Source organism: Hylaeus anthracinus, unplaced genomic scaffold (genome assembly GCF_026225885.1).
Source record: "Hylaeus anthracinus isolate JK02 unplaced genomic scaffold, UHH_iyHylAnth1.0_haploid 12001, whole genome shotgun sequence".
NCBI lineage: Eukaryota > Metazoa > Arthropoda > Insecta > Hymenoptera > Colletidae > Hylaeus > Hylaeus anthracinus.
Genome location: NW_026534348.1, coordinates 17597770 through 17624636, shown reverse-complemented (window position 1 = coordinate 17624636; position 26867 = coordinate 17597770). Strand labels below are relative to the sequence as shown.

The 26867-nt window shown below is 34.3% G+C and overlaps 1 protein-coding gene across 1 annotated transcript in view; it reads left to right on the top strand.

Moving 5' to 3' along the window:
- The window catches only part of LOC128891288 (semaphorin-1A-like), a 588517-nt gene that overhangs the window by 202724 nt on the left and 358926 nt on the right, over positions 1-26867 (top strand). The window lies entirely within an intron of this gene.

The window sequence follows — 26867 nt, the reverse complement described above, 5'->3', positions numbered from 1 at the left end:
TATGTATATCTAGCATATCTTCATTAACGTTATTTTATGAATTATTTCTATTGTATACGTACATAATGAAGTTCGGAGTGCTCAGAAAATAATAATTTAATAATTAGATTAATACCTATAAAATAGAATAATCGGTCTTTATATAGATGTTATTTTTGAAAGGTCATTAGAAATGTTATTGTGTACGTATATTCGCTATACAGAATAAGAAATGGTTAGTCAATACAGATCAGTAGATCGATCGTTTCAGAATAGTAAGCTATTTACCACTTCAATAATGCACGTTATCCATCGACGTTTATTTATTGCTCATACAAGGAAAACAGAGGTTTATCGAAATTCGATAATTCGAAGATGTCAAGTGTGTACTGAAATGGAAGCACGTCACATAAGTAGAATGTCTCTTATAGCATACTAAAATAATAAAGCGATCAAATAATTTTAGTCAATCCGTGTTAATCCTTTCCTTGTCTACTGTAAGCTGTGGATAGACTTGGATAAACTGTTTATATGATTGAAATACAATATGTAAAAGAATGTGCACACATATCTGTCTTATACAATATAACATAACTATTATCTTTAGTCATATGTGAAGAATGATTGATGGGAGTAGGGAAAAGGGATTGGTAAATTTCATTTGAGTAATAATCATATCGAACCAATGTAGTAAAAGTTACAAACAAATTTCTAACACACAGATTTTGAATTTATATTAATAACAGCAAAATGGAAATTAATCGTTGATATAAATTCAATGCCGATATAATTCTTAAAAACGTAAGATTATGATTAGCACATATTAGAGAGTAGCTGGTTATATTAACTCGCTGTCAGCAGAAGGTAGCCAAGTTTCAGAGTCAGTATATCAAATTTATAAACTCCCAACAGATTAATCGCAGGGAACAGATGGCATTTGAGCGAGAAATATAGAGATGTTCCAGTTTTCAACAAAGGTAATGCAAAGTAATGTTGGGCTGTTACTTCACTTAGGAGTGTAATAGCTAGATGTTGTAGACGAAGTACTAATGACCGTAGATGAAACATCAGAGTTTGAAAGTGAAAGTGTCAGATTTATGCCCAGGAATTAGCGATGCTTGTTGAGTAGAAGACTGTCGTGTGAATAAACGTGGAATCGTCGAGTTAATGATGTAATGTCCTGCATAAGTAGTAGTCCACGTTATTCGGAGCTATGCGAATTTAGAGTACATTCAGATGTAGATTAACCCTGATGAGTGATAGTGATGAACATCTCCTAAGAGATAAATCGCATAGATTTAGAAATGGCACCTTTTTTTATTTAAACAGTTCTGATGGGAATTAGATATGTTGATTGAATTGTTGGGTTCGATATGAATTAAAGTTGGACTTGCCAAGCTGATAATTAAGTGTCCTATTCAAATCGGTAGTCGACGTAAGTCATTTTGAGCTATGGCAATTTGGATTACCATCAGTTGTAGATTAATCTCGGTAAGTGGAAGTAATAGTGCTCTATTGGGAAATAAATCAAATGGATTAGAAATTGCTACCTTCCGTTGTATAAACAGCGTTAAAGTTACGTCAGAGATTACAGATGTTTGTTGGATTGAAGGATTCAGTATGAGTAAGTGTAGAAACCATTAAGTTGATAGTAAAGTGTCCTGTTCCGATCGGTAGCTAATGTCATTTCGATGAATAATCTCGGCGAGGCTCTATTGACAGATAAAAGGAATATATTTAAAGTTGTATTTTCTTTATTATCCTGGGAATTAGCGATGTCTTGTTCTTGTTAATTGGTGGCGTTTGTCTGTCACAATTAATTTATACGCGGTGAACGATCGCTCTACGTCACACGAAGTAATCGGTGCGTATTTAAATCTAGAACAATATTGTTCCGGCACACTTATTAGTCTTTGAATACCCTCGTTATTTAAAATATTAGAAATTTTCGTTAATGTAGAAAATCCTTCTTTTACATTTTTTTTTCTAATCTTTTCACCGCAATCACCAGAAATACTTTTTAGATGTATTATACTATTCGTATGTTCCTCTGTTTCACATGAATTACCAGTTTTTTCAATTTTCCTCTTATGTGTGCCGGTATTTATGTGTTGGTTTAAATGCGATTTCCTTTCACACTTCACATTTTTATTCCAAATTTTGCAATGAATGCTTCTGTCATCGTTATCATTATTGTCGTTATTATTAATAACAAAATTGGAGTCGTTTTTTATCCAATTTAGCATTAATGCTTTTCTACTTTTTTTAACTTTTGGCGTTTTTCGAGAATTAAAAGACACTTAAATATATTCACTTCTTCACAGAGATCGTATTAACTGCGATAATTGAACTGAAATATTCGAATTCGAAATACAAACTGTCACACCTAACGGTCGATTAGCAACAGAAGGTTACAGAAATATGGTATCGTATGACCTGTATTTGTGTAAACACTACACAATTATGATACGAAAGTATGGTGATAGACGAAACTAATTTGTCGAGATAGATATTTCACATAAGCACGATAAATAACATATACAATATATTATTGCATATGTTTTTAAACATAAATATCCAAAATATGCAACATAAAAAATATATTTTTATAGCACTCTAATTTCAAAACAAATTTCTGTCTACGTCCCATTATTTTAACTATTTCCTATAAAAATATGCATTTGCATAAACTTCCGCAGTCTACATATGAGAATATTCCTGGGGATAGCTATAAAGTTCCGCTGAGAGATAGAAGAGACTTAGAATGCCATGTTTCCTTGTGTAAATCTCATTTTTGCTTCAATCAGTAGATGATGCTCTTCCTCAGTAGTGCGTCCATTAGCACACAGAAGCAGTAATAAGTAACAATAAGTAGATCCAAGAGATTGCCAGGTTCTTCGAAGCTCTAATCAGAGTTGTACCAGAGGATGAAAAAACATTACACTCTTGTATGTTCTCAATGTTGAAAACATTAAAGCAACATCGCAACAACGTCTCAGCGATAAATTGCTAAATTTGCATTATTTAGTTCTCGTCTCGAGGTTACGCTCGAAATGGATAGCGCATGAGTAGTCGTAAGGCCAGGATGCGCTAGAAAATCAAATGACTCCCATTAGAAGGTTTTTCTCTTTCTCTCGGACCGCTTCTTTCCGACTTCATCGTAACTTCCGCATTTCGTCGTTGCGAAGGACAGAGAGGAGCAATGGAATGGATGGGAACGTCTCGAGCTTCCATTTTGCTATTCGTCTCATTCTGCGCTGGTAAAGAAATTCTGGCAGGCTTTGCCAAGCCTAGCTCAATTCTGCAGGCTGTGCCAAGCCTATCTGAATTCTGTAGAATGAATCAAGCCTAGCTGAATCTGGTAAGCTAATCCAAGATTAACCCGGAGGACTAATACAATGTGAAACTGACAGGCTGAGTCAAGTTGAACTTGATAGGCTAAGTCAAGCTGAACATGACAGATCGAGTTAAGTCGAAACGAATCCGAGCTGGCGTGGTAGTCTAACTGTATCTACCAGGTTAAGTTAAGTGTAGTTGAATTTGGCAGATTTAGTTAAGCTAAAGAACTCTGATAGGGCTAGTTAAATTAACTTTGCACTCGAGAGGTGACTCTCAGTCACCACTAGGTTTTATGCAACAGATCTACCAGCAATAATGTTTCTTTAGGTTTAATTCCTTTGGACCTCGAAGTGTGAATAAAATGATTGTCAGTGAGGTAAAGGTGATTCTCAAATCTTAAATTAGTTTGTGATCACAAATCGGGCTACATTCTCGAAGTCGAGAATATGTATTCTGTTGAGAACATGCAAGAGTTTCTGGGCCTGCATAATGCCTACAACCTCGTAGGTCTGTGGATGACTGAACATTTATCCTTTGTCTAGTGAAATCAAGTCAAAAAGTTTGATGTTGCAATAATTAGTCTTCTTTTGTCGTTCAAGGACGTTGAAACCCTATTCAACTCTATGACGTTATTTCTTGTTTTATTTCTTGTTTTATTTTACTTGGAGCATAACATCACCAAGGCGTCTAAATCATAACGAATATTGACAGACTGAGCCAAGTATAGGTGAATCTAGCAGACCGAATCAAGCCTATCTGAGCCCAGCCTAGCTAAGCAAATCTTAACTGATCCAAGTTTAGCCGAGCCTAGCTGAGCCAAGCGTAACTAAACGAAGTCTACCTGCACCTAGCTGAGCCTAGCAGTGTTACGCCGGTGTCACCACTTCCATCGTGAACCTTTTTTTTATTTTTTTTTTTATCAAATACGTCTATTTAACCCACGCACGTCGGTTAAATTAGTTCCATTTCACGCTGACTGCGTTTCGCGTGCATCTCCCGGCTATCGTCGAGCTGATAAACTTTTCGAAGATGTTTCCCGCAGTGTCGCTATATTCGTCACAGTGTCGCAACGGAAAAAAGTCTTCGCCAGATGAAGTACGAGCCGTGACCAAGCTTTCACTCGCGTGAAATATGATCTAATTAAGGTCAGAATCGAATTTAGTAGTCTCTCGAAACCCCGCCCTTCGATTCCTCGAGTTTGTAAGTGCGCCGAAAGATGGAACACGGATTTTCATCTCTTTCCACCACTTTCCTCCTGCAGTTGGTGGGGCGCGTTTTATCACAGCGGAGAGTGCATTTGGCAACGGGCCACCGATATTACGCGCGACACTGAAAAGTCGACGTCGCGCTCCATCAAGTTTCCAAGTAATTAGGATTTTCCAACTTCCCATGGCGGCGGCCCAAGATGTACCGACGAAACCTGATGATGTATTCCTTAACTCTTTCACTGTTAATGGGGTGAATATATATTTTCACAGATACATCGATATATGTATACAAAACGTGCATATTACGCTCTCATAGAACCATCGAGAAAGCATTAGCTGAGTCTAGCAGGCTGAGCCAAATCTACCTGAACTTGCCGAACTGATTCGAACTAAATGAATCTTGGCATGTAGTTCTGTTCTGCGTGAAATAAAGATTATCTGAGGCCGTTAATACCTATAATTTTGTAGGTCTGGGAAGCTCTGGACATTTATTCCTTCTTCAGTGAAACCAAACTAAAGATTTAATAGTGCAAGAACTAGTGCTTTTTTCATTATCCTATTCATCAAGGATATTGAAGGCCTACCTAACTCTACTTTTGGGCAGTCTTAAGAGCATTTCTTATAGGTTTCTTTTACTGGTTGTGTTGAATACACGTATCGAACACGTGGTATCGAATCGTGGTATGCAACACTAAAAATATATTCAGGATGAATACAAAATTGGCATGTATTTTATAATTGCAACCGCCTGTGTTCTATTATAATCTACATCAAATAGCAATTCGCATAGATAATCCTCAAACCAATTTAAACAATCTGTAACAGTATACAAATGGATAAAAATATATTCAGACCGAATGCAACATCGAAATTCATGCATTTTACAATTTTAACCCCCTGTATTCTACTATATTCTACTTCAAATAACAATTTGCATAGGTAATTCTCAAACTATCTCGAACAATTTCCAACACTGTATTGGTCAGTATTGAAACAGATTGTCATCAGTTTAGCAAGGCGGTTTTATTGACATCTCTTGTGGCGAGGATGCAATATAAACGACAAGCGTATACAAAACGTCAGCGAATCGAAGATAGGGTAGCCGTGCGTCCTGGTTTCCTTGGGACAGTCCCGATTTACTTCTGTTGTTCCAGCTGTAACACTGTGTTGTTTGTTACATCTTGCTCGAGTAGGTCGAGTCTCTAATTTAGTTTAACTCTTAATCTTCTTCTGTTGAAGCTATTGTTTTTACTTAACTTCAATTGTGTTCGTAATCCCATCTTATTTGAATAACTACGCTCAAGTCCTGTCGCTGCATTTGGCTTGAACTTCACGCCTAAAAGGTTCTTAATTTTACATATATAAATAAGTTGAATACTTGCGTGCCTTTATAACCAGTTCATGACTGAATAATTGTAAAAAATAATTTTGGAAAAAATCTCCAAATCGATTAGTTCTTGGTAAAAGACTTCACGCGTAGTAATGAAATCTTAATCATTCATGACTACCAAAGAACATACTCTACCCAAGACATACTCTACAAAATGGAAGAGGTTTCGTTCCGATTGGTCAACCCATCTCGGCGTAATCGGTGAACAAACATATAAAAAAAATATACACGTCGAATCGAGTAACCTCCTCCTTTTTGAAGTCGGTTGAAAATATTAAAAATAAGCAGTGTTGAAATGAAAACAAATAAGATATTATTCGGATAAAATATTTCTGTACAGTGAAATCAATTCGAGTGAAGTTACTTGTATTTAAAAAAAAAAAAAAGAATTTAGTATGATATTTGCATACAATAATTTTTGTCTAAAATCATTTTATGTTAGCTATAAGGAGTGCTATCGAATACTTACGAAATCGAGTGGAGTGCTAGTTCGCCCTAGTGAAAATGTCATCGAGCGTAAAGGGTTAAATATCAAGTAATAATTTTCAATATGAATTCGCTTACAAATTAGTACCAAGTAGGAAGTATAGTATAAAATATCCTAAACGTCACGATTTTGACAATTCTCCTCCGCAATGTCCAGCGCTATGCGTCAGCCAGTTCGGTTTAAGAGATATCTCGTTGAATAATGTCGTCACGGCCTCCTCCTGCCCCCCGCCAATTCCTGAAATCGCATTTATCAAGCATAATCGTATCTGTATCGCACGTAATAAAGCCCTTAGCTCCCGGGAGGTTCGTTAATTCTGTTGGTAATGGCAGTCAGCGCTTTGCTGACTGCGTAAGGGAGTTCCGAACAGACTCGAGCCGAGCCAGCAGGATCGACTCAATTGTGCGGACTTTCGTTATGCCTGGGGTCTTCCCTTATGAACAATTTCGACGAGAATGTCGACGGGGTCCACGTGGACGTTTAATTCGCGACGAGTTCGCACGTCTCGCGGCTCTTTGGATGGTCCGACAGAACTGCCAGCTTTTCCGTAGGTACGTGTAGAGCCGTTTAAATTCATAGGCATTGCCGGTGCGCCTAAACTAGGCGCCTTGACGCTTTACCCACTGGCCTATTTAGGCGTGAATAGGTGGCAACGAACGGGAGCTCATCCTCCAAGAATGTGCTGGATTATTCATTAAATTTTTGAATTTTTTGATGAAACTTGGAAGATGGTATCTCTACGATGATACACGAGGTGTTCACAAGTTAAGGCGATTAACTTCAGTTTTTGGAATTTTTTTTATATTTTAGCGTCACAGCACTCGATTGACTAGTAACTTTATACACTCTAAATAAATTTTCATAATACTTACCTCTAAGAACATCAAATTTGTTGCTTTTTAAAGTGAAACTTTATATCACTTGTTAGAGTAAAACCAAGTAAAACGCGTAACGAAAAAGCGACACCGAGAGTAGGGATAGAGCAAGTGATCAGCCGTTGACCACCACATTGGATCCGCCAGTTTAAATGTATGAATTCTGAGTTCAGATTTGGTGTCAGCGGCCTCAAAAATCCCTGTATACTAATTTTTATTACTTTAGTAGTAGTGCGTACGCATTTCCAGGAATTTATGTGGGTCAATCAGTCATTCATAATTCAATTAAATATGCTAGTAAATTAGCTATTATGTAAATAGAAAACTTTGAACTGTCATAATTCAGCGTAGAATTGTCCAATTTGAATCTAACGAAAATCAAAGTGATGAGCAGAATTTTTACTATCTAAGCGGTAGTTATTATCATTGTTGATTACTCTTTAATAATTGTTTTTTAATAAAAATATATATGACTTTGAAGTGTCGCAACTCGGCATAAAATCGTGCGTATCGACATTAACAATATTCAAATTGAAGAGCGATATTTTTACTATTTAGCCAGTCGCTTTTCATATTTTATCCTCCTACATTGTATCTGTCATTTTGAATTTACAAATTTCAAGTTCAAACTTATAATCAGCGTTCCCGCAAACCCCTGTGTACCAAATTTCATAAAAACGGTTCGAAAGAAACTTATTAAATATTCAAGACAAATAATATAATATAAAGGTGATTGTTGTCATCTTCCAGGAAATACTACACTAGACATTGTGTGTACGATTTTTACTACGTTACTACACCGTAAGTACGCATTACCAGGCATTTATGTGGGACTACATATATAATTAAATATAATATAATCTGTCTCTATCTTATTATTAAGAAACAAAATCTTAAAGTCTCTTTTGGAAAACACTTTATTTACTCGAAAAATGAATACTTAATATACAACATCACATTTCAAAGCGGTGATGAAAAAACAGCAATGTGAGAGCTACGAAATACATATAGATACATATACCGTTTAGCCATAACTTGTATTGGACGATCTACTATTAAACGGAATACGATAGAACTTACGCCAAAACTCGATTACTCTGTTGGATTTTAAGAGAGCGTGGAAATAATATATTTTGAAATTGGGAAGGCGTTCTCCCTTAAGTCGAAACAAGGTCTCGCGGGTCTTCTAGTGGCCAGAACGAACAGCGTGGACTGGTAGCTTTCGCACGTGTAAAGCCGTTTAAATTTATAGGCGCTGGCGTTGCGCGTTTTGCTCTCCCTTCCCCTTGCGTATAACTGTGTACGGGAACGGAGTTAAAGTGTTACAATGGAAGCTGCTATTAAACCCTGGTCACGGTCCCGACCAAAATGTCGGCCGGCTGATGTTAAACGCGGACAGCATAAAAATTTTCCAACCACCGGGACCGTCTTTTCCCGTCCTTCCTCGCCGATTCTCCTTCGATACCGCAATCTCTTTTTCTTTTTTCTTTCCTCTGTCCCGACGCTTTCTTCCTTCCGGTCCCTCCTTCCATACCTTTTTCGAACTTTGGGTTATGACACGTCGGCTGAAAAAGACGCCGTTACTTCTTTTTGGTTGGGGAGTGTACACCAAGTGACGACAAACTTTCTCCAAAAGGGGCAGTAAATGGTTTAGGTTTCACGGTTTAAACGAGAAAATCGAAGACAGTATGCACTTCATCGTGTAAGACAGATAGCGTAAAAGTAATTTTATATATGCAACGAAATACGGTATTTATATTCGAATTTGTATTTATAATTAATTGTGAGTGTAATAAGAATATAGTTTTCTAATATTGATTTGCACGGTAAATAAGCATTCGGTACGTTATGCATGATGGTGTGACATTATTTGGTCTTATAATTTGTTAGAAATTCGAGAAGAGTGTGGGATTTTTCTCATATTTTCCGAAAGTATACTCTTAACGTGGCTAATATATGAAAATAATAAATATATTAGATTGACAGAGTGCATTGTACATGTATTATAAAATAATAATAGATTACCTTGTTATAGTATGAAAGCATTCATCATATAAATGTATCGTCACACGTATGTTATAGAAAACGTATTTTATGAGTTCATATTAAAAACTGAGTGTAGTGATCTTAATAAAATCTAATAGTAACTAAATTATTCATATAACAGATGCATAATGTACTTAGTCTAAATAACGTGTTTATTATTTGTAGTTGTTAAAATATTTGTATTTTCGAGGAGGTCCCATAACTAGAGTTGAAATTGTATATTATATGCTTGGTTTGACTCTATTTGGATATAAAGTGTTAATGAAAATGTAAGACATTCCTTCAGAAGCAACTTCTCGTATAGAAGCACATAGTCCTTAAACATTTTATAATCTGAAACTTCGTTAACCAGTTACGAGCAATTAAAGATTATCGACGTGACTTCTGGCGTACGCCGTTTATACTCCAATGCTCTCGTGGAGATCGCAAGCTGATCTCGTGACTGCGCATGCACCCACTGACACACAAAGGACATGCGTCAATGGCGTTTCTATACTTAAATTTTTAACTGTTTGTATCAAGATATTGAACTCTTACATTGGAAAGGAGTTTTCGATTCATAGTTGCATGAACAATTGATTTCGGGAAACGGTCTTGCATTTTCTCTGTAAATCTTGATTTGAAATTTTCTTTGTAAATTTGTCTCGTATTTTGCTCTTTATAACTAAATACTCTCCGCCTTATGAATGAAATTTACTCAATAATTGGAGGAACCAACATATTAAATTATTATGAACAGTTAAATTCTTATTCCGGACGGCGAAAAGTCGTGGAGGAGAGGTTTAATTGAAATTGGAACCGGAAGTAATTTCAGTCTTTGTCGATAGTTAGCGCCGCCCTAATGGTCACATCGAAGTGGACCATTTCTGACAAAACAAGACAAGAAGAAAACGAGAAAGGGTACGGCCAGAAACTGGTGGCCGCAATCCATTTACGACTTTCGGCGCCAAATGAAAATTCTTCGAAGAGTTTGCGCGACTCGCACGCTGGTACCTCTTACACGTTATCGGCGGCAATATCCGGTGAAGAATTTTCGCGGAGGTTTGATTACCGTCGCGACAAAACGAACTTTCCTTTAATTTTATGCACGGTGACGTCGTATTTCACTACCTTTCATTCTGTTTTTCATTTTTTTTTTTGTTTATTTATTCCTCGATGATTCGCGAACACCCTATACTTCTCCAAACGTGAAACGTATGAGCAGCGTTTCTTGTAGTACCATTTCGCCTAAGTTGACGCTTCACCTTTATGTTTTTGAAATAAATATTTATTCTTATAACTACAAATATCACGAAAATTCATTTTTTTTTTCTTTTATGTTTAAGGTCGCATCAACCTTTGGTCATTAGCGACTGTCCTTCATATGATTGTTATACTTAGATGTTGGTCCAAAGTAACAAGAATAAAGAATTACAAACGTAACGGCTCATATTAATTTATAGGATTAGCAAAACCATCATTGTTTTTAGTTAAGTTTATCTAAACGTTACGATTGTATTATGCCTTCAACCTCTTCGGAGAAGTGTACATTTTATTAATCCCCGTAAAATGTAGAATACAATAAGGAAACTTGTCTCTACAAAAAGTAGAAAATATACGTAACACATATTGTTAGAGTTAGTCTTATTTAGATCATAACTTATACATTATAAGTATATAAAGTTCATGACATAGTTATTCTTAAACTAGGTATAAAACAGAAACACAAATTATGAGTCAAATAAACATAAATAAGATATTGACACAACTTGATCACAATGGACGACTTTTCAGAAAAAATGTAAATTGATAATATATTACACAATTTTTAGTTGCGCACCTTCATTTTCAAGAAAATTGATTTTAAAATTACTTGGGGCGTGTGTGGGATTACCTACGATTTGGCTGACATGTCTGACTAATGCTCGTTATTTCTACTTGTGTTGATATTAATCAATATGAAGATTGATGTGGCATTTCCTGTTGATTTTACTATTTTTCAGCCATAACAACTGGTTATAACAGACAATACTGTAGCATTCTCAATGTTTGAAAACACGAGCCCAAGTAAAAACAGTGAGTGATGGTCAGACACGTTAATTAAGTTCTACTGAATCGCACGCGTGTCTTGCGAAGTTTCAGGTTAGATTTCCTCGAGAATAAAGTCTCTACATTTTTTATTTCCGTTTTGCGTGAAGAATAATGCTAGTATAAAACCACCTGATATTAAATTTAGCTTGATAAAAAACTTACTTATTTCCAGAGTTTCATGATATGTAATTTATAATTTGTTTCTGAGTTTGAAACCAAAATTAAAAACTAATTACTCGGTATAATGTTTGCACACACAATGTCCTATAATTCTCTATTATCATTTCAACCATTTGTATATTTTATTAGAGTGAAAGTTTATGTTTTGTTTGTGCGAAATAAACACATGATCTTGTTATCGACCAGGATCAAAAATGATTTTCTATTAAATTCTGTTAAGCTAGAAATAAATGAACACCTGACAAAGTAAAATCTGCTGAGTATGGCAGGTGGATTAATACGTTCTCAGCTAAATCACACTAATTTTTCTCATGTCGATACAGAAACTTGCAGTATGGCACTATCATGGTAAAAATCAATACTTCCCCTACTGACTAATAATGATGGTATTTCTTTCATCATTATCTTGAAAGGTTTTAATATCGAACTATATGGTTCTTGCAGATTGTATACAAAATTGATTAAACATTTGATTAATCAAAATTATTTTATTATCTATAGAAGCCAACATATTTTTAATAACGTGTATTAAAAATGCATTATTTGTTTGTATCAATAACCCACATTTTAATTTTTATCATTGTACAATCTGTAATGAATCAGACATGTACTAGAAGTTCAGAAATCCAGATTTCTCTAACCAAGTTTTATTCGTACTAATGCAAGTAATCTAAAAAAGCCTTCTTTTCTTTATATTAAATGTACTTCACTGCAAGAGAAAATTCTATAATATTGTTGTTAGATTACTCGATTTAGTAAAGACACTTGTTCAACTTTCTTCATTACATTATAGTAGAATAATTTTGAAACCCTAAAGAAGTTCATAAACATTACTAGCAAAAACATTTCTGTAATGAAGTACTTGGAAAAACATCTTTACCAATTACACTTTCTTTGCACCCAAGGAATGTTTTCTTAAAACGAAACGAAATGAAGAAATTTTAAAACACTCAAGAGAGAGTCATAATATAAATACTCGAAACGTTTCTTTAATAAAATGATAAGAAATATATAACTCAATTATACTTTCTCTCTGAGCCCAAAAAACATATCTCAGGAACGAAATTATTACTGGATATTTATCGACTGATCTTATGTGTATGCATAATTAAATTGAACTCGTTTCGCGGGTTTCGTGTTCTATTTGGTCGATCCGCCCTAGCCCCTGGCAATTTGCAATTGGACTCGTTACGAGAGTTTTTTCCTATCATCGGGATACTTTTTAAACATTATTGCGCCTAATCGAGGTTACCGTTTTCACCGACTATATTTTCACGTTTTATGCGGTCCGGCCCTTTCTGGAACGAAGTTGGCGCAATCGCATAAATTGTTTTTAATAATTAAAATACTTTCCCGGCGGGCACGTTACGGCTGTGAAAGACCTTCCTTGTAATAGCTAATTAAGAAGAAACGAGGAGAAACAACGCAATTTTCTGTTTCTCGGGGACCCACCCACGTTTGGAGTGGTGTGTCGCGCGAAAAGGGAACGAAACGTTGTCTTTTCTTCGCGCTGAAGTGCCCAACAAAGGAAAAGGCTAAAAGAATGAGGACAGAGAGGGCGAGGATGGGAGGAGAATGCGCCACGGCACTCTTTGATTGTTTTATGTGCCAAATAGTTGTTTTGTACAATCTGTGTCTCTTCCGGACGAGAACGAAAACCTGTTTCGGGTATGCACCGAATTCTACGATTTTCGTTTCTGGTTGTCCTATAAATAATGTATTTCTCTTCTTTAGAACAGGAAGCACTTTTATATTTATTATTCGTCGATATATTTTTTATTCTATAAATAATGTATTTTTCTTGCTGAGTAAAGAAGATGTTGTTACGATCATTAATCGTCAATGTATTTTCATCTTATAAAGAATGTGGTTTCCTTATTTAGACAAGAAAACATGCTTACAATCATTATAATTTTTACACATAAATAGTGATTACAATGGTAGATTGTAAAAATATATTTGACGTAATTACAGTCTTGACAAGGTCTATTCTATAAAATGCTTATGAAGTAGAAATGAAATGAGATCATAACAAAGGAATTAAGAATATTAACGTTTTCAGTAAATAAATATTAAATAGAATTACGTGATTAAAAAATACAACTTACTTACTTGTAACGTAATCTTATAGAATATAGTGAAGATAAAAGAAATACATCTCCGTACAGCACACTAAACTTACGCCTGTAGGTATATATGTACAGAAACCAGATTAATTTACTTTATAATATTCTATTTTACTTCTATAAACTTATTTTAATATTTTTATCATTATTCGAAAAGCCAAATTATTATATTTCCTTATTTTACGTTACTATACCGTTATTAGAGCTTGTTCGTTTTAATATTTAATTGTTGAATCTGTTAATATTTTAATTCCTCTTATTCATATTTTACTCCATTTGCATAATCATTACAGATATTAGCCATCTAATGAAGGCTAAAATTTCATCAGAAAAGAATTCATCACAATAAAGGTTGCCAAGACTATAATTATCTCAAATCTAAATACTTTTATATATAAAGTCTGTTCTAATTTTAAGAATAATGCGTTCTTTAATATATCAAATTTACGTACTGTAATTTTATTCAACGAGTACTCTGATTCTCTTTAATTCGTCAAACGAAATTGAAGCGACTTCAGTCGTATATAAAACTGCGTACGAATTTGATACGACAAAGCCGTATCCGTGATTCGTTGGAACTCGTCGCCTCGTGGAGAAGCAGGCAAAAGAAAATAGCATCAAAGTGTTGTTCCGCTCGGTTATTGGACGAAAGGAAAGAAAAGTAGGTGAACGCGGGGTGAAAAAAAAGGCAGCTTATAAGCAGTTGTTCCTCGTTCCGTCGTGCAAAATGAAAATCCCTCGACAAGTTTTCGCGATCTTGCCCGCTTATTTCGTCTACATTAGTCATGGCCGTTTCTTGGTTACCGTTGCTGTTCCCGGGACGTGAAATGTTAATTCTCTTCACCTGCTTCACGACGCTAGAACTTGCAGTTCGAAGTTTCGACGAAGTTTCGGACCGGTAACTCTTGCGTTGGGATCTAATGAAAGGATCTTATTCTTCAAAATCCGATAACACGTGGAAGACAAATGATGCGGCAATGTTCCTGTTAGATCGATCCGATTGATGCATGCTATCGTCTGTTTTTAAATTATTTATTTAAGACAAAGATCTGTACATTCAGTATCTGTGCCTTTATTTGCATTTCTTGCTTTTCTTCAGCCTTTTTGTTTACTAAGTATGTGTAATCCATAGAGTAAATTCTATATACAGTCAGTGTAATAAGTATTCGAACAGGAACTATTTATTTTAACTTGATTGCTGTGCGAATACTTCTTACACTGACTGTATTTCGTCAGCCTTCTCTTCGTTATGTTTAATGTAATTTCATGATAGTATGTTTACTTTTTTGTCATTATATAATTTTTCTCTCATTTCCTACTATTTTTCAATTCTGATTTACCAATAATTCATCTCATTTACTGTATAATCAATAGGATACATTATACATAATTCCTATGACTTCTTCAATCCTTCATTCTTGATATTCGATGTATACTTCATAATTATTTACCTGTGCATTCTATGTAATTTCTTTTTTCATTTCCTATAATATTTTTCTTCGTCTAGTTTTGCTAACAAAAGAATTTTATTTTATGTAATTAATACGATAAATATTATACAGTTTGTACTATTTCTTCAGTCGCTTCTTCTTGATACTTGATGTTTACATTCTAATAATGTAGCTTTATGATATATTAAATCCTTTTTTATTTTCTATAATACTTTTCCTCAGTCTTCATTTGCCAATAAAACGAATTTTACTCGTTGTATAACTAAAATGATAAAGTATTTATAATTTCTATAGTTTCTTCAGTCTTCTCTTCTTGATACTTGATATATACTTTATGATAATACACTTTTGCATTATTGAATCATATTTCTTTTACCGTTATTTTATCACGTATTAGACCATTAAAATAGGTTTTCTGTAAATGCTTTATCGTAATAAAATAAAATGTAATGTATCGGAGCGGAAGGATGATGAAACGAATCTTATTCTCCAGTATTGAAAGGGCATACGTTAAACGAAACGAAATATCCTTAAGATAAAATATATTGTCAGTTATATGTATATGGTTGAGTCTCGTTAGCTTTGTCTACGACCTTTTTGCAGTTATTAATTCTCTTCGGTAGTTCCTTCCGTCATATTTGATGTATATTTCATTCTAATGGCCTTCTGCGTTATAAATAATTCTTTTCTCAGTATTACTTTCCACGTATTGCCATTAAAATGGATTTTGTAGAAAATGGTTCGTAATAAAATAAAATATACTGTAAAGAAAAATTCCTTGCTCAAGTTACAACAGCCAGTGATTCTTCCGTAACAAGATGAGTAGTATCTTTAAGGAAAATATTAGTCAAACTTCTTGTTGACTTTATCTTGTTCATGCAAAACAAATAATATAGAAATTGGATACGACTTACAAGGAAAACATACAAAGTGCAAATGAAATTTCTTATTTTCTAATTTTCGTTAGGTTTATTAGCGTGCTTTTAATATTTACAATTAGTGCGTACTTTGAAAATGAATCAATAATGTGTGAATGTTTATGCAAATCCATAGTTTTAGATATGTAGAAAAATAATTGAAATTTGTATGAAAGTATGTCTTATCTTCTAAACTGTGTAATATATATTATTATTGATATTTTATACAACAATATATGTACATAATAATATTAAATTGAATTTATACACATAAAGTAAACAAAAGTATTCCTGGTTACAAATTTATACAGTGGAAGATATAACATTTCTGCAATAAAAACACGACAAAGAATTATTTGTAGCACATATAAACACAATAATAGAAATATTATTCTTAATAAAATATGCTTCGTAATAATAACAGTAACTCTTTCCTCGCAAAAGCTTTACCTGTAACATCGCACCGATATGATTTCTTGTAAACATAGAAACAAAATAAGCAACACGCGAGAGGAAGACCCTTTCTCTGGTTCAAGTTCTCAGAAATCAGTTACACGATACGTGCCCCGTTTCATTGTTAAGATCCTTGGAAGAACAGTAAATGATTTTTTTTTTTGGCCGTCGATTCGCTAGCTCGCGGAAGAAACAATGAAAGGAAGCTCTGCTGTCTTGTAAAGATATACTTGACCAAGAAGAAGACGAATGGAAAGGAAACGGATCGAAAGAAACCCCTAAGGGAAGAACAAGGAGGATCGTATACAATTTTCTTTGTCCCACGGAAGGGTGGAGGTTTGCATTGATTTTCCATTTACGTTGGTCCTCGTTCCTCCGTGCTCTTTCTTTCCGGCATCAGCGCTTGAAACTCATTGAAGTTCCAATTTATCTCGCGCAAGCCAGCCTCCGTTATTTAAACATTGCGAAATAGCTTAGCCGAGGAAGATCAGTCACTTTTCGAACAGTGGACTCATATGCTGCGACGTGGAGTTAACACATTTTAGTCGATGCCGCAGTTTGCCTGGAAAAGTGAGAAATTCATCAAAGTAAACGTTGACGTTGAATGATCGCGCTCGACAAATGCTTTTCGATTGGAAAAGTAATATTATTTGATGCCTATGTCTCGTAGGCTAGAATTTGTTCAGCCTTCGAGTTATAAAGTTATTAATTGCATTATTAAATCATTTTTATATTCCAAGCTATTACAAAAATATTGTCAACTGCATATTGAAGCATTTCGAAAGTCTGTAGCTTATGAAGATATTAATTATTATATGTGCTGTTTCATTTTTATATTCTAAGTAATTAGAAGTATTAATTAATTAGAAGTATCTTCAAGTAGCGATTCAGTATAACACATAAAAATTATACTTGGAGAATTTTTGTTGTACTGCAAGTGTTAGCGGCTTCCTTAAACTCAGTGTTTCAAAGGGCTTTCGCACGAACATTCTGTCTAATACAGATAGTGAACAAAATATTTATAAATAGATAGTTCGCGGAATAAAGCTCTTCAAATGTCCTTTCCATTTACCTCATTATTTCGCAAAAAAAAATTCCCAAAGTTACACATGACTGTTTGTTCTGCGACAAGTCGCAGAGGTCTCGTCATAACAAAACATAAGCGAGATGCCTCCAGTGTGGTTATTCTGTTTAAAACAGTTAACCAATAAATGTTTTTACATACATACATATATGCAGAATCAAGTTCTTGAAGATACTTTCCATTGTCTTCATTATTTCATCCGACAGAAAAAAACTCAAATGTATATCTGACTCATAAAAATAGTACAAAGAAATCAAAGATATAAGTTTAAAGTACCGCTACTTCATCAGTTTTATTTCGACATTGTTGTCCATAATTCACACGATAACCATATGCATAATGAATATAACAAAATCATTTTCCATTAATTCGCACAACCAGAACGGACGCAATTGTGTTAATATTTTAGATCCATTTCATTTGACGCGACGTGGAATATTGCACGTAACTTCGAAACGAATTGACCGGAAGAGTTGTGCATTTAACCGGTTTTTTTGTATATATAAATGTATAAATCAAGCCAATTCCAAAAGCTTACGTCGATTATTTCGACTGCAAAAAAAGTCATGCAAATTGCCCCGAAACTGGTAAAAAAAAAATTCCCCCTTTAACATTCTGAGCTCATTTCACCTTCCGCGACCATGGAATGTAGCATGTAACTTCGAAACAAATTGATAAAAATGTTAAAAATCGGTTCAGTAGTTCCGGAGATTAGTCGGAACAAACAGACAGACAGACAGACAAAGTTTTACAAAAGTGTGTGTTGAGTTTTAGCAAGTATTAAAGTATTATTTCGAAATCACAGATAGACATTTGAATTTTATTTATATAAATATAAATAGATTGCACTAATATCTTAGAATGTATTACTATTGTCTAATGGGTTAAACGGTAAAAAAACTTTGGTGGTTAAGAGTAAAAGAACGATCGCAAAGGATAAAATTTAACTAAATCTTGCATGTACACATACAACATAAATATACACAGCAAATTTCAAAAGTTTAATTCGGTTACTTCAGCTGTAAAAAAAAAATCATGAAAATTGTCTCGAAAATGGTAAAAATAAAGGAGTGCCCCCTTAAGATACTCGGGCGAAGAAAAGACGAGCGAGGAAAACCGAGATAGAGACTGGAAGAGAAAACGTGCACCGCGTTTCTCGTCGATTCTGCCTCTACTCTAGGAGTAGGCGGGGTACACGGTGCTGTCGTGGCACGCGAGGGCACGATAAGAATTCCGCTCGATAAAAACAAACATTGTCGTGGTAGCGAGGGTCCCGCCTCTCTTGGAAAATAGATCTCGGCGAGATCCGCTCGCGGGAGCCACGAATCCGACCCCGTGACGGCGCACGTTTAAACGAATTCAAATGTATGCCAGGAGCAGACTCCAATAAGTTGCAATCTGCCTGACAGGATTGCCTGGCCTCTTCCTCTTTTAAATAAGACGGCTTTATTGTTTGAGATTGCGCGGGCCGGTCGAGAGAGAGACAGCTGTCGCATCGAGTTTAACCTCGGTGGATAATGGCGAGCCACGGTGACGTATCACTTTCGTTAATGATGTTTGAAGGGCTGACTGATTTAAAAATAGAGTCTGTTTGGATTTGTGGTAAGGGGGCACATCAGGATAACGGCTTGGAAATAGACGCATTTTTCAAGAATTTTTTCCGATCAAACAATGCAAGTGCATCAATGTATTACTTACTATTTCTTCTTCAACAATTATTTAATAATTACTGTAGTGTTTATGTAAGTATGTAGTTAGGTACTTGGTAACAGCTGAACGCATTTAACGGGGTATAGGGTAGAGATGGATTTCTAAATGTTAAGGTCGATTCAGACTATACGACACGGACCGTCACGTTCCGGCAACGACACGTACCGGCACCGACACGACAAAACATTAAAACACGCGTTTTAATGGAACCATTCACACTATTCCCGTTGACGGAACGTTCAGGTCAGTGTTTGTTAAGTGTGAATATTTCCATTAAAACGCGTGTTTTAATGGTTTGTCGTGTCGGTGCCGGTACGTGTCGGTGCCGGTACGTGTCGTTGCCGGAACGTGACGGTCCGTGTCGTATAGTCTGAATCGACCTTTAACGTTAATGACTAATTCGGTCGTGTGATGAATGACCTTTAATTCATTTCTCTATGAATTATTTTTATTTTTTATTATCTCCTCAACTATGCGACCAAATAACATGTTATAAAGGGCAAATTTTATCTTCATGAAATTTCCCAGATGATAAAACTGTACCTTTTTATAAAAATTATTATAATTCCTAATAAGTACCCTTAAAGTTTACCTTGTAATTTTCAATTCATTTTTAACATAAAAAACGTTATGGTGATTTAAATATAAAAGCTAGGTATATCATGTCGCTGACTTCTTTTTATATCTATTGATAACCAATATTTTTGTATTATATTATATTTACATGTATTCGACCATTTGGTCAGCGTACGCTGATAATGTAGCCAAACAACGCTTTTCTTCCGACTTGATTAAAAAATTTTGAGATTTCATATTGAAAACGTCTCTTTATCAAAATAAATCATACCCTGTGTAACTCGGGGATAGTGTAGCTTTTTATTACTGAAAATATTTTTAAACTCGGTTCAGTAATTCCGGAGATTACGTATAAACAAACACACTTTACCTATTTATAATATTATTATGGATATAGATTGCAAGTAATATATACATATTGAACAATATAAACAAGGAATTTTTCATTTGGTTTATGTATTCATATTCGCTGTAGAATGCTTGGTCTTTTATTTTAGATATAGCCATATTTGAGAACACTTGACAGGTTAGAACTTGACGCACAATGTTTTCTAAATGTACATTTCCTACTTTGGATTGTGTCTTCTAGGACCCTTATTCCTGAAATGATTTATTAATAAAGTGAAGTCACTCTATTCTTATAATTTTTAACTCTTTTATTGGCCTTAATCATCCTTTTACCTTTTCGTTCACTCTGCATTTTGCATCGCTCCCTACTTACTCTTAGCAATCTTCAATTTTTAACCTGTATTAACCTATTTCAATCTTTTAATATTCTACCATTTACCTTCTCTATCATTTCATCGAGGCTTGAGAATCTTATTCCAAGGAGGTTCAATGAACTTTTTAGCGTTGTTCGTGTGTAGGCTAGATCACGGAATCTGCCTCAATTTTTATGGCATTCGATCAATATATGACCAATTATGAGTTGGGTTCCGTATGTTTTAGAAGCAGATAGATCTATTTCCTCCGAATGCTTGTTATGTTATTATTGAAAGGACTATTCTAAATCTGTTTCCTTTTTAATTTTTTATTCTTATAATCCTTATCTTGCTTAGCAATATCATGATAAAATTAACTTTTCATTTAGTCAATGTTTCATTTCATAGAATTAAATCGTATGAGAAAAATTCTTTTCCCAAACATACCATTTACTATAATGTTAACGTTAAGGAGAACCTAAAAGTACATTCTAACAATAACAGCGGTACGAGTATCCTCATTGTGCTCGTATCGATGGCGATCAATTATTTGTTTCGCAGTTGCGCTGAATCGTTAATTTGATCTCGACTAAATTTTTGGGGCTTCGCTGCTCACATCGCAGAACTAGTTAACCAAACGCTGATACTCTGTTCAGCAGTTCACGGAAAGAGTAGCCATTCGCTGGCATACGCGGATGATAACGATCCTAGTTAAGAGGCTTTGCTACTACGGTGCTCGATAAAATAAACTCGGTTTTAGAGCCAGAACAATTTCCCGTTAATTTACTGCGCAATCATGGGCCCGTAGTGGTGTTCAGTTGCTACAGTTCTTTTTTTTTTTTATTCGTGCCTTCACCTCCTAGACGGAGGCAATTATTTTAATAAAAAGGACAACGTGCAAACATTGCGAGAAATCAACGGCAGAATGAACCCTTCGCACTCTGAGAATTTCTTCTAACGCCACTGGCAACTTCAAGGTAATTTTCTTGCGCTATTTCTGGAAATTAAAACTGTTCTTTTGTTTATTTATTCCGTTAATTCAATTTGCGCTACTGTAAATAGAATTTTAATTCACACGATACTGAAATTGGACGATTTCTATTTAATATTGTTAAATATTAACAAAATGTATTTAAATTTGTTAAGAGGATTACAATGCAAGGTCGGAAAAATTGAATTTTAAACGGATAACAAACTTAGTATAAAATAGACATTTTTACTATAATATAGAATAGAAAAATCGCCCATAAACAAATACTGAATTCATAATTTTGTTAATTCACAATCCATAAAAAAATGAATTTGATTTATTTCTTCTACATCTTATTGAAAAGACTTCAAGTTACTTCAAATTTTCTGCCTACAGTTTCTTTTGAAATTTGATAAAACTATGAAGGTATAGAATAATTTCTGGAGCGTGACAAATTGCTCAAGCGCGCATCGATAAGATAAAATGACACTCTTTACTTCAAATGGGAGCTACTTTGTTGTAAATTATTATTTCACAAGAAATCATCATTGGACGACAACGACACTGCTATTATTACGCGATAGAACTTTTTCTCGATGCCTCGAACGGTCAAAAAACTTGATAATAATAAAGCAATTTTCCTTTGGTTAGCTTAAAGTAGAATCAACAATTTATTTAAATTAACCCGATAAAGAATGCATTTTTATGACTTAACCTTTTTAAAATTAATCTACTTGTGTATATTGTGTACATCTTTAGATTCCATTAATTTTAATAATGATAATCATGTTGTGACTCTAAATGATTGATATGTAGCTCCAAACAAAATACCGAAACGTAATACACTCGATAAATGGTAGTTTGTTTTAGTTAATCAAATGTTTATTAAGGATATTCAGAGCATGCTGGTGTATCTCCATCTGTATCGTTTTATACGCATTATACGTATATTGGAAATGTATGTATATATTTCATACATTGATATTTATATAATATGAAAAAAACTTGATTTTATTAGATTAAATGTAAAAAAATGAGGATTGCACCAAAAGCAAATTATATTTCTGTATCATTGTCATAATTCATTCATTTCTATTTTGAAAGTAATTTATTCATACAATCGCTCTATTCTCTAGAAAAATGCGGAGTATAATTAATAATCCCCCATTATTAATTTAATTATTAAATCATAATGAAATGGGAAATCGTTTCGTTATTAATGATTAACGTGTCTCGTATTAAATTCGCTCTGATTACTTGCATTACTCATTTGCATAGTTAATGTGTAGATCAAATAAAAAGTTGTAAGTACTACGTTTTCAAAGGACTTTCTCATTAAAATTGTTAAAGAGATAGGAGATTGCTAGGATTTATTTTTAACAAAAGTATAGTGTATGATAAACAAAACTTAGCGATTTTCATTTGTACATTATAAAGATATATGAAAATAATATTTTTTCTTAATTTTCGTTTACTATATAATTTGTAGTCAAACGAACATATTTTAACGTACAATAGAATTGTCTGAAATCAAAAAATCAATAAAATTCCTGAACGTTACGAACGAATATCGTATCACACTTTAAAAATTGTACAAGTGTAACAGTTTTTATAGCCATTTGGGAGCTACGCACCTTCAATAAATAAATGAGTATGAACATGAACATTTGAATACCAAAAATTCAAAAATGTCGATATTTGATTCACGGTTGAATTAAGGAGTACTATAGCGAAGAAAGTTCACTCATAAAAATATCAGCGACAAAAAAATATATATCGTATAATTTATGACCGAATGATCATATGATAGTCATTGATATAAAATTTATTTTACTTTTTTTATTTCAACAATCCTATCTCGAGTTATGTAGGCTACAAATAGATACATCTTTTTCTAATACATACCAATGCGCTGCGTATCACTTAAAAAATTCTCCATTACAGGAAAATTACCAAGAAATCTTTGTTTGCATTCTCAGATAAATTATAAACAAAACACACAAAGTGTGTTTACTGTATGTCGAAAATACTCCCTTTAAAAGAAAAGTCTAAAACTGGCCTACTTTTCAAAAATGTCAATGAGAAAATTCCCTTAATTTAAATAAAATTTCTCTTCTGCGAGAATAGCGAGAACATGAACGCATATTCGAATCCGTTGATCATTAGTCAGATTGGATTTTTCTCGGCACTGTCGCAGGAACGCGCGTTTCTTTGTTCTTAGGGAAAAACAATAAACTCGCACGCGTCTCGGGTTGCGCGTAATTCGCGACAACTCGTGGCAACACGAAACGCCGGTTGAAATTCACTCGCAAAGGCCTCGTTAAATCCGTAGCAGACTCTTCCCATTTAATTCCGTAACACGGGCGAAATAATGTTTAACGTTTAACGCAACAAAGAGGCTTTCCCCCGGATGCACACGTCGGCAGACGCGATTACGCGAATTCGAATGCGAGCCAGCGACGTGTCCTCGAGCCCGACTCCAATCAGGCTGACGTGAATCGCTGGCGCTTCTTTTCTTTCAATTTTAGCATACGCCCGCTTCGCAAAAGCCAGCCGTCGGGCCTCGACCAGCCAAGCTCGATTCTAGTCTGGCCGGCTGCCAGCACTCGCTTCACATTTCACTCAGGAGACGTTGCTTTCTCCGCGCGTATTTATCTCACACGAATACGCGTCCTCGTGTAGCTCCCATCGACGTACCTGTCCGCCTTTCGCGTTTACCCCTCGAGCGTCGCCGTAGAAATTCACCGTCACACGCACCCCTGACCGATTCTACCTACCCGATGCTTTCTCTCTGTTCCGTGTCTCCAATACGAAATTTTGTCAGATTTCTAAGGGAGGATTCCCATTAGCGTGGCCAATTATTCGGCTAATTATTGGAATTTTTTTCCCAACGAAAAATGGGAGGAATATAAATGAGAATTTCTATGGGTATGTTTATTGACTTTGACGTGCTTTCGCTGAATTTTTCGTAATACGCTGGGGAAAGTGCATATTTATTTAATTCGATAAATAATCCTCCGTATTTCATAGAAATACTTGACAGATTTTTAAGGGAGGACTTTTATTAGGTAGTTATTGCTTTCTTTGTCTAATGAAGTATGGAACGATTTAAAGCGTGAATTTGCGAGGGTGCACTTATTAACTTTGATGTGCACCGACTGAATTTTTTCAATACATTGGAGAAAGTATGCTGAGCACATATTTATTTAATTCAATTATTAATTCTTCGTATCATGTCGTTGGTAGAAAAATTTGGCAGAATTGCGAGAGAGGATTTTTATTAGGTATTATATAATACTTATTGAATTCTTTTTCCAATGAAGAATGAAAGGATTATAGATGTGAATTTTTGTAAGCACATTTTTTTATTATTATATATATGTATATGTATATATAATGTATAAACTATCTAAAAGAAAAGAATATATATGTATACAGTCAGTGTAAGAAGTATTCGTACAGCAATCCATTTAAAATAACTGGTTCCTGTACGACTACTTCTTACACTGACTGTATATGTATATAAAATTTCCTTGGAATTGATTCTCAAACAGGAGTTCAATCCAAACCAATTTGACTAGTTTATGATTTATTTTAATATACAGTTACCTGTGCTGCTATGTAATTATGTGTAGCGATATTTAGTTGACTGCCTAGTTTCCTGAAAAGATTACGTTTGTTCAAATAGCTTAGATCAAATAGTTTATGTAACATATTATAAAGGACTTTCTTGCTAAAATTGTTAACAAAAATAGGTGATTTTTAAGATTTCTTTTCGATAAAAGTATAACACATGATAAAGAAAACTTTATGACCTGTATTTCCACACTACGCAAGTAAATCGAAATCAATTTTTCTTAATAGTGCAATTATTAGATAAACCTCGATACATTACTACTAAACAGACAAGACATCAACTTAAGTCAACATGATTTGACGTAGATTGTCTGAAATTGAAGAACCAACAAAATGAATGTCGTATCACATTTTAAATATTTAAATAAACGAAATACAAATACAGTGTCTACATTTGGAACACTAAGAAGTACTAAAGTAAGAGAATACCCAATAAATCAAACGCAGCAAAGACGAAACTAATCCTTGATTTTCAGGTTTTTAAGTAAACTCCTAGATTTAAAAAAAAAATGGTTACATCCAAGAAATATTGGCAAGATACCGGATTGAATTTGGTTCTACACCACTGTTGTTTGACGAAGACTCGACGGAACTGACGCCTGTAGCCCTCCACAGCGCGGCATTAAGCATGTAACGCGGTCAAGATGAATATTACGTCCACCGTAAGAGAGGGATAAATTGTTCAGGCGCGAAGTGCAGAGATTGCAACTCGCGTTACAAACGTAACTGGAGCTTTGCTACACGCGTAGAACTGTATTACGGAACTACGGAATTTGTATAACGCCGCAATACCGTGGTACGGTTACATATAAATCAATATTTACTCAATTCGTTGTTCCTTTTTCAGGACGAATCGAATAACTCTTCATGCGGTACACGAAAACGCGTGATTGTTTGCACGTTGTTTCACTTTTTCGAACGCAAACGTGAATCTGCTTACTGGAAGTTCTATTTTTCGTGGCGCTTCTGGCGGTTATCTCGTCGCAATGTCGATATTTCTTCTGCTTCTATTATGGATGCATTATAAATTGTTGATTTATAAGTCACTGTTGCTGCTCGTTGTGATGAATTTTAACATTGATGGAGGTATTACATTACTTTCACCGATGCTTAACGTTAAAAGTACAGAAGATAGTATGTATTACTATAGCTTTGAAATTATTTTATGAATATTTGGAATATTTTAATTAATTATTTTACTACTTGTTATTACATGTGCAACACAAACATCTGCTACATTATTTATTTTCCCACTTTTTTTTCTTATTGTCTTATATGTTTTATTTATATATATTTTTAAGCAGCTCGTAAAGATATTATATTTTTGTTTCTTATATAAGGGTATATTTTAAATTCAATATTTAATTCTATGATACAGCGAAGCAATACGTAGTTGAATTGCTGCACGGTACTTTGTTAATTTCACTATTACATAAATACAAAATTTAAAAAATGTTAAAATTCAAAAACACTTTACGGATTCTTTGATGTAAAACTTTTGAAGAACATAAAAATTGCATTTCATCTGATACAATTGCATTTTGTATCACAAAAGGACCAGAAAACTTCATAATAGAATCATCTAACAAAAATACATATATAGATCATTTTGTTGACTAATATTTGAACATCAATCTATATTTAATCTACAAATCGACATCCAGTTATC